This window comes from Bubalus kerabau, chromosome 3 (genome assembly GCF_029407905.1).
Source record: "Bubalus kerabau isolate K-KA32 ecotype Philippines breed swamp buffalo chromosome 3, PCC_UOA_SB_1v2, whole genome shotgun sequence".
NCBI classification, from domain to species: domain Eukaryota; kingdom Metazoa; phylum Chordata; class Mammalia; order Artiodactyla; family Bovidae; genus Bubalus; species Bubalus kerabau.
In genome coordinates, this window is record NC_073626.1 from 55,773,151 (window position 1) to 55,783,793 (window position 10,643).

The window sequence follows — 10,643 nt, forward strand, 5'->3', positions numbered from 1 at the left end:
CACAAACACCAAGAATCTCATTAGTATTAAATTTTCCAAAACCTTCAACAACCTAACACAAAGTTTGCACTTCACAACCACATATGTTATAGTCCTGCTACCATTAATAGTACGTACATATTTTCATGCATGTTAGTGCATGAAACACTACTTTGCACATGGGTACATACATAATATTAATGTAATAGTACATAATTATGTATATAGTACATAATGTTATATGCCCCATGTGTATAAGCAAGTACATTATATTATTAATAGTACATAGTACATGTAGTCATTGATAGTGCATAGCGCATTAAGTCAAATCCATCCTCGTCAACATGCATATCCTGCTCCTTAGATCACGAGCTTGATCACCATGCCACGTGAAACCAGCACCCGCTTGGCAGGGATCCCTCTTCTCGCTCCGGGCCGATGATTGTGGGGGTCGCTATTTAATGAACTTTGTCAGACATCTGGTTCTTTCTTCAGGGCCATCTCATCTGGAATCGTCCATTCTTTCCCCTTAAATAAGACATCTTGATGGACTAATGGCTAATCAGCCCATGCTCACACATAACTGTGATGTCATGCCTTTTTTTTTTTTTTTTTAATTTTTGGGGATGCTTGGACTCAGCTATGGCCATCTGAGGCCCTGACCCAGAGCATGTACTGTAGCTGGACTTAACTGCATCTTGAGCATCACTGTAATGGTAGGCACGAACATCACAGTCAATGGTCACAGGACATAAACATTACATTACACACATCAACCATTTCCCTCCATCCATTCTCCTCCCCACTTAAATATCTACCACCATTTTTAACACTCTCCCCCCTAGATACTTATTTAAATTCATTGCACTTTCAAAACTCAAAATTGGCACTCCAAATAAAGTAAGTACATAAGTGCCTGGGTCTGTGCCATGATGCGTAGTTAATGTAGCTTAAATGCTAAAGCAAGGCACTGAAAATGCCTAGATGAGTGTATCAACTTCATAAACACATAGGTTTGGTCCCAGCCTTCCTGTTGACTTTTAATAAACTTACACATGCAAGTATCCACATCCCGGTGAGAATGCCCTCTGGGTCAATAATGCTAAGAGGAGCTGGTATTAAGCGCACACCTGTAGCTCACGACACCTTGCTTAACCACACCCCCACGGGAGACAGCAGTAATAAAAATGAAGCCATAAATGAAAGTTTGACTAAGTTATATTGATTAGGGTTGGTAAATCTCGTGCCAGCCACCACGGTCATATGATTAACCCAAGTTAACAAGAATACAGCATAAAGCATGCTAAAGCATTACACCAAATAGAGTTAAATTCTAATTAAGCTGTAAAAAGCCATAATTATAACAAAAATAAATGATGAAAGTAACTCTACAATAGCTGATACACTATAGCTAAGGCCCAAACTGGGATTAGATACTCCACTATGCTTAACCCTAAACACAAATAACTGTACAAACAAAATTATTCGCCAGAGTACTACCAGCAACAGCTTAAAACTCAAAGGACTTGGTGGTGCTTTATACCCTTCTAGAGGAGCCTGTTCTATAATTGATAAACCCTGATAAACATCACCAATCCTTGCTAATACAGTCTATATACCACCATCTTCAGCAAACCCTAAAAAGGAATAAAAGTAAGCACAATCACAGTACATGAAAATGTTAGGTCAAGGTGTAACCTATGGAATAGGAAGAAATGGGCTACATTTTCTATTTTAAGAAAACCTGAGTGCTTGCTTTGGCAGCACATATACTAAAATTGGAATGATACAGAGAAGATTAGCATGGCCCCTGCGCAAGGATGACACGCAAATTCATGAAGCGTTCCATATTTTTTATCTTTGACAAAGGAGGCAAGAATATACAATGGATTAAAGACAATCTCTTTAACAAGTGGTGCTGGGAAATCTGGTCAACCACTTGTAAAAGAATGAAACTAGAACACTTTCTAACACCATACACAAAAATAAACTCAAAATGGATTAAAGATCTAAACGTAAGACCAGAAACTATAAAACTCCTAGAGGAGAACATAGGCAAAACACTCTCTGACATACATCACAGCAGGATCCTCTATGACCCACCTCCCAGAATACTGGAAATAAAAGCAAAAATAAACAAATGGGACCTAATTAAACTTAAAAGCTTCTGCACATCAAAGGAAACTATTAGCAAGGTGAAAAGGCAGCCTTCAGAATGGGAGAAAATAATAGCAAATGAAGCAACTGACAAACAACTAATCTCAAAAATATACAAGCAACACCTACAGCTCAACTCCAGAAAAATAAATGACCCAATCAAAAAATGGGCCAAAGAACTAAATAGACATTTTTCCAAAGAAGACATACAGGTGGCTAACAAACACATGAAAAGATGCTCAACATCACTCATTATCAGAGAAATGCAAATCAAAACCACTATGAGGTACCATTTCACGCCAGTCAGAATGGCTGTGATCCAAAAGTCTACAAGTAATAAATGCTGGAGAGGGTGTGGAGAAAAGGGAACCCTCTTACACTGTTGGTGGGAATGCAAACTAGTACAGCCACTATGGAGAACAGTGTGGAGATTCCTTAAAAAACTGAAAATAGAACTGCCTTATGATCCAGCAATCCCACTGCTGGGCATACACACTGAGGAAACCAGAAGGGAAAGAGACACGAGTACCCCAATGTTCATCGCAGCACTGTTTATAATAGCCAGGACATGTCCTGGCTAGATGTCCATCAGCAGATGAATGGATAAGAAAGCTGTGGTACATATACACAATGGAGTATTACTCAGCCATTAAAAAGAATACATTTGAATCAGTTCTAATGAGGTGGATGAAACTGGAGCCTATTATACAGAGTGAAGTAAGCCAGAAAGAAAAACACCAATACAGTACACTAACGCATATATATGGAATTTAGAAAGATGGTAACAATAACCCTGTGTATGAGACAGCAAAAGAGACACTGATGTATAGATCAGTCTTATGGACTCTGTTGGAGAGGGAGAGGGTGGGAAGATTTGGGAGAATGGCATTGAAACATGTATAATATCATGTATGAAATGAGTCGCCAGTCCAGGTTCGATGCACAATACTGGATGCTTGGGGCTGGTGCACTGGGACGACCCAGAGGGATGGTATGGGGAGGGAGGAGGGAGGAGGATTCAGGATGGGGAACACATGTATACCTGTGGTGGATTCATTTCGATATTTGGCCAAACTAATACAATTTTGTAAAGTTTAAAAAAAAAAAAAAAGAAAACCCAATATGAAAATTATGAAACTAATAACCAAAGGAGGATTTAGTAGTAAACTAAGAATAGAGTGCTTAGTTGAATTAGGCCATGAAGCATGCACACACTGCTCACCACCCTCCTCAAATAAAAATGATGCACTTAAGCCTATTCACATGTATCAACTATATGAGAGGAGACAAATCGTAACAAGGTAAGCATACTGGAAAGTGTGCTTGGACAAACCAAGATATAGCTTAAACAAAGCACCTAGTTTACACCTAGAAGATTTCACGTATTATGAATATCTTGAACTAAACCTAACCTATAATGCTATTCCTAATTAAATGATCAAAATAAGATAAAATAAAACATTTACCCTCTGATTTAAAGTATAGGAGATATAAATTTTAAACATGGTGCTATAAAGTACCTACTGCAAGGAAACTATGAAAGAAAAACATTAAAGTACAAAAAAGCAAAGATTATCCCTTGTACCTTTTGCATAATGAATTAACTAGCATAAGACTTAATAAAACAAATTTTAGCTAAGTGACCTGAAACCAGACGAGATACTTATGAACAGTTTATCAAGAACCAACTCATCTATGTGGCAAAATAGTGAGAAGATTTGTAAGTAGAGGTGACACGCCTAACGAACCTGGTGATAGCTGGTGTCCAGAAAATGAATCTTAGATCAGCTTTAAAAATACCAAAAAATCCAAATAGATCCCACTGTATTTTAAAAAGTTAGTCTAAAAAAGTACAGCCTTTTAGAAATGGATACAACCTTAACTAGAAAGTAAGATCCAACAACACCATAGAAAGCCTAAAAGCAGCCACCTATTAAGAAAGCGTTAAAGCTCAACAATAAAAATGGCACTAATCCCAACAATAAATAACCAACTCCTAGCCCTAATACTGGACTAATCTATTGGAAAATAGAAGTAATAATGTTAATATGAGTAACAAGAAACACCTTCTCCTTGCATAAGTTTAAGTCAGTATCTGATAATATTCTATTAACAGTGAATAAAGATAACCCAATAATAAGCAATTTATTAACTATACTGTTAATCCAACACAGGAATGCACTTAAGGAAAGATTAAAAGAAGTAGAAGGAACTCGGAAACATAAACCCCGCATGTTTACCAAAAACATCACCACCAGCATTCCCAGTATTGGAGGCACTGCCTGCCCAGTGACAATCATTAAACGGCCGCGGTATCCTGACCGTGCAAAGGTAGCATGATCATTTGTTCTCTAAATAAGGACTTGTATGAATGGCCACATGAGGGTTTTACTGTCTCTTATTTCCAATCAGTGAAATTGACCTCCCCGTGAAGAGGCGGGAATAGACTAAGACGAGAAGACCCTATGGAGCTTTAACTAACTAGTCCAAAACAAAAAACAAAAAACAAAAAACAAAAAAACAACAAAAAAAACTCAACCACCAGTGGGTAATAACACTCTTTATGCACTAACAGTTTTGGCTGGGGTGACCTCAGAGAACAAAAAAATCCTCCGAGCGATTTTAAAGACTAGACCCACAAGTCAAATCACACTATCACTTATTGATCCAAAAATCTGATCAATGGAACAAGTTATCCTAGGGATAACAACGCAATACTATTCAAGAGTCCATATCGACAATAGGGCTTATGACCTTGATGTTGGATCAAGACATCCAGATTCAATCCCACTAACACTCCTATTTTTCTCCCTAGTTCCTTTGTCTTACTGAGTTTTGTGTGGTTTTTATATTTCTTTCCACTAGTCAGGTACTCCTGTCCACTCTCAGCTGGTGTTCTGCATGCACTTCTGTGTCTGAAGTTATATTCCTGATGTATCCATGGAGATAGACATGCTCCACGGCCACCTACTCCCCTGCCATCTTGTTCTCCTGATTTTTCTTTTTCAATCTATTTTAAAAAATCCATTTGGCTATTATGTCTTCTGATCAGAGAATTTAATTCATTTACTTTAAAGTAACTATTGATAAGGATTTGCTATTGCCATTTTATTGCTTTCTCACTATTTTGTAGATCCTTTGTTCCTTGCTTCTTCTCATGCTTGTAATTTGATGAATTTTTTTTAGCAATATGTTTTGACTTTATTATAAGTTTTTTCATACATAGTGGAGATTTTACTTTTCTGGCTACTCTTATACATAAATTATTTTATAGTTATTACATCCTCTTTTAAGCTGATAGCAATTTAACTTGAATAATTAACATAAACTTTATATTTCTCACATCCCCTCAGATTTTAGGGGTTTGATATTACAATTTGCATATTTTTTATTTTGTGTGTACAACAATAAATTACTATAGTTAGTTATTTTTTATATATTTCTTTTCAAATTTTTGAAGTAGAGTCGTAAGGAATTTATGTACCAATGCAATATTAGATAACCTGACTTTGATTATATATTTACACTTACTGATGAGTTTTACATATTTGTATGTTTCTATGATGTTAAATAGGAGAAGGCAATGGCACCCCACTCCAGTACTCTTGCCTGGAAAATCCCATGGATGGAGGAGCCTGGTAGGCTGCAGTCCATGAGGTCACTAAGAGTCTGACAGGACTGAGCGACTTCACTTTCACTTCTCACTTTCATGCATTGGAGAAGGAAATGGCAACCCATTCCAGTGTTCTTGCCTGGAGAATCCCAGGTATGGGGGAGCCTGGTGGGCTGTCATCTATGGGGTCACACAGAGTCGGACACGACTGATGCGACTTAGCAGCAGCATGATGTTAAATAGCATATTTATTTCTTCTTGAATGACACACTTTGGAATTCCTTATATGGTGGGTCTAGTGGTGCTTAACTTCCTCAGCTATTCTTTGGTCCCCTAACTAGATAATTTTAAATCACTTTTCTTTTTTTTTTTTTCTTTTGCTTGGTCAAATTTGTCTTTGAAACTCTCTATTTAGATATAACCAAATAGGTCAGAAAAAATGATTTTAAAGTGAGTCTGGTGATAATAAAAGTCACTTGCTGCTGCTGCTAAGTCTGCTGCTGCTAAGTCACTTCAGTCGTGTCCGACTCTGTGCTTTGTTTTTCACACTTACGGAAAGTTGCAAGATTGGAATATAACATAGACCATTCATATATCTGGATTCATCTGTTAACATTTTCACCCATTTGCTTTCTCTATTTCTCTATACAAAATTTCTAAGCCATTTAGTTATCTCTAAATACTTAAGTATGTGTTTCCTAAGAGATGGTGTTCTCATATAATCTTCAGTACAATTATTCACTTAATTAAACTTTTTTTTCTAATGTATTGATCATATTTCAGTTTTGTCAATTGACCAAATAATGTTCTGTATAGCATTTTTCTTGCAGCATTACAGTTTCAGTTCAGTTTAGTCGCTCAGTCGTGTCCGACTCTTTGCGACCCCATGAACCGCAGTTCGCCAGGCCTCCCTGTCTATCACCAACTCCCAGAGTCCACCCAAACCCATGTCCATTGTGTCGGTGATGCCATCCAACCATCTCATCCTCTGTCGTCTCCTTCTCCTCCCGCCCTCAATCTTTCCCAACATCAGGGTCTTTTCAAATGAGTCAGCTCTCTGCATCAGGTGGCCAAAGTACTGGAGTTTCAGCTTCAACATCAGTCCCTCTAATGAACACCCAGGACTGATCTCCTTTAGGATGGACTGGTTGGATCTCCTTTCAGTCCAAGGGACTCTCAAAAGTCTTCTCCTGTTTAGGATCATGTATTTAATTTAGTTTCAGCATCCCTTTAGTGTCCTTTAACCTAGAACAGTTTTCAGATGGTAGATTGCATAATCACATATGCCAAATTTTCATAATAAATCTTTTCCCTCTGTCTCTTTTCTCTTTCTCTGTCTCTTTCAGCTTTTAAAATACAATAATTATTTTGGGTTGCATAAATATTTTCTCATGGCTGAATTTGGGTTGCATATTTTAGGTCAGGATACTAGAAAAGCAATATTATGTGCTTCTTAAGACATTACATCTAAAAGCATACAGAATCCATCTATTCCTCAGTTCTGATATTGATTTTAATCATTTGGTCATGGTGTTGTCCAGTTTTTCCATTCTTCACTAACAATTTTTCCTCTTTTAAGCAATCTATAGAGACCAACCTAAGACCATGCAAATATCCCACTTCTTAGAAATTTCCATGTAGATTTGGCATCTAATGATGTTGCCTGCAGTTCCATTGCTGGTGGTGAGCAGAGCCAGGTTCCAACACAGCTGTCTGGTTCTGGGACATGTGCTGTTTCTGGATGAAGCCCTTGCCTCTAGCAATTTTGACACTTGTATTCACAGCAGCCATATGGCATTAGACCACCCCAGACACTTATTTGAGTCCATACTTGGAGTGACTCATACACCTGTAAGTTGTATTAAGAACCAAAAAGCATTTGTGAATAACCCAGCAGAGTGAAAATCCAACACCTCTTCAGTAAGCTATAAAGGAAGCTTTAGTTCCTCCTCTTTACTGGACTTGGGGAAAGCCTTCAGCAGAGAGAATCCCAGTTCTGTAATGGTCAGCCAGTATCTTCTCCTCAGATCCCTTGTAAGTGCCCTCTGCTGACATATCCCACCTTTTATCCAAGGCCTTATTAGTACTCTCAGAAAAATCTTCAGATGTCTTTGCTTGTACATCTTTCCTAAGCTCACCATAAATGAGCTTTACTTTCATTAAAGATGTTTGGTTTCTTTCCCATAGATTCTTCAGAAGAAATCGGCATTTATGACTTCATCTGGTTAATGTCCTCTCCTCCACTGGACATGCCTAGAACTGCCTCACCCTCTGTTTCCCTGGGAAATCCATTTAGCAGTCAACATCACTTCTTGATTGGGCTCAAATCTGAAGTTGGAGTGTGGACACTTTATTTATCAGACACTTATTTATCAGCTAACACTGATAAACCTCTCCTGTCTCTAGTACCTAACACCAAGTATTTAGGCTGTCCTATCAAAGACATCAACCAGTCCTGGAGAAGGTCCTGTAAGGGAAATGATAATAGTCATTATCACTTTCATTATGTTGTGTACTGTGGTCTAGAAACCGTTATGCTAATTTGACTTACATATGTCACAGATGATTTTCATGGCAAATTGCAAGCTCAGCTCAGTCTTCTGTCTATACAGATAAGGAAACAAATGCTCAGTGAGATTGAACTTTTCTTAGGTAACACCTAAGTTTCTCTGGTATTTGGGTTTGGTGTGTCATACTTTCACATCTAGCCCTTTCTACTTTTCCACTGTGTCTCCCAGGTTGAGATGTTTGGATTATGTTTCAATAAATCAATGTCATTCCATGCCATCAGCTATATTTATGAAATTATGCAAAAGTTAGTGTACTTACAGTAAGGCTAATTTATGATCTTTAGACTTTTCTATAACCTTGAGCTTCTCAATATTAATGTGTTGGGAAAAGGTTGAGAAAATTCCTGCCATGCACTGCTGTACCAGGAAGGATGAACATAAAAAACTACAGTAACTAACTATAGAGTTATAATTTTTATTAATGAAATTAGAAGGATACATATTCAATTCTCCAAAAGCATTTTGTTGCTGATTTCCAAGTCTCATTTCAATTATTAGTTAACTAAAACACATTTTAATATGCTGGTAGAAAATTTATACTATTCCCAATTTGTGCTATGAAATAAATAATATGTGGAAAGAGACTGAGATATCTCATTTCAGTAATAGAAAATGGATTTTTGAAAGTTCTGATCATTAACAAGAGTAATTTTCTTATAGTACGCTTAACACTAGCTCACTCACTGTAAAACTTTGCCAGGGAAGATTGCTACCTTTGAAACAAAATAAAGATATAGCATATTCTAAGAGTTGTCTACCCCAAAAGCAATTGTGTCTGTGGTTCCAGGTCAAGGCCCAAAAGATCACTGGAAAGCAACCCATGGGACTTGTTTCTAGAGGATGGAAGGGCAGGGATCATGTCTGGCTGGGGACACTGCTTTTTTTTTCCCAGAAGAGTGAGTGCTCTGTGTGCAAGCATGGCTCAGGAGATTGAATCCTGGTTTCTCCTTCTAATAGCCTCCATATTCTTGGAAGTAGTGATAAACATATTTATGTTCACTGATACCTGACTCTGTCTACTTCTGGGCACATGGGACAATGGTACTTCTCAGGTTCCTTGAAGCTGGGCATAGTCACGTGATTGATTTGGCCAACATCAGGAATGAAAATTACCAATAACAGGAATGAGAAATAGAATATCACTATAGAATCTAAAGTCATTGAAAAGATCATAAGAAAGATTGTAAAAATTTAATGTCAATAAACATGGGAAATTAAATGAAATAAATTTCCAAGAGAAAAAAAAAAATCACAGCTTACGGAAAATGACATGGAAAAATCAAAATTATATATTTTCTCATAGTTCTTAAAAATTTTAGCCTTTCCTTAAAACCTTTATCATAAATAAATACACAAGTTCAGATAGCTTTTTTTGTGACTTCTTGAAAATATTTTAAAAAGAAATAATACAGGTATTATACAAACTCCTCCAGAGAACAGAAAAATTAAAAATATTCTCAATTAGTATCATGAGCTTGGAATAAACATCATACAAATAAAAGACAAATAAAGACATTTAAAGAAAGGAAAATTACAAGGTAATTTTAGTGAGAAACATAGTTGCAAAGTATCCAAAAAAGTATTTTCAACAAAGGAAAATATACCACATTAATTTAGGTTTGCATAAGAGTTGTAAGATTGGAATAACACTAAACAATGCAATTAATTATATTATCAGAATAAAGAGAATAATCATATGATTATGTAAACAGTTGGAAAAATCATTTCATGGGGTTTCATGACAAAAGTTCTATTTTTTAAACTAGAAGTTTAAACTTTTTGTCCACCTTCACCCTTTCTCTCACCCCTACCTCTCCAGCCACACCTCACTCCCACCATAAATCTGTTATTTATTTCTATAAATTTTCTTCAGATTCCACATATAAATAAGATCATATCAAGAGTTCTTAACTAACCAGGAGTATATGGGTAATTCCTTACTATGATGAAAAATATCTTAAATGACTAAAGCAAAATCATATTTAATAATGAAATATTGAAAGCTTTCTACCTGAAATTGGCAACCAGAAAGGAATGCCTACTATCACTACTTCTACTCAGTATTGCTCTGAACATTCTAACTAGTGCAACATTGATACACTGATAAGGGTAAGTGTAACATTTGTATCTTACTGTGCCATTCAGGAATGGCACAGCTCAGTGCCAGGAAAACCCTGTGATTTCCTCTGTGTGAGAAAGAGAGCATATTGTTATAGGGAAGAGTCAATGCTGAATCGATGTTGCATCTGTTTCTTTGACTTTAACCTTTGCATTTTGTTGCTTTTGTTATTGTAATCATACATAATGGCCTGCCTCAGAGAACC

At 36.7% G+C, this 10,643-nt stretch overlaps 1 non-coding gene across 1 annotated transcript; it reads left to right on the plus strand.

Moving 5' to 3' along the window:
* Positions 1–1,727: 1,727 nt before the first annotated feature.
* Positions 1,728–1,834, plus strand: LOC129648150 (U6 spliceosomal RNA). The gene has a single exon (XR_008712732.1). It is a non-coding gene; the product is annotated as a U6 spliceosomal RNA (small nuclear RNA).
* Positions 1,835–10,643: the final 8,809 nt, after the last annotated feature.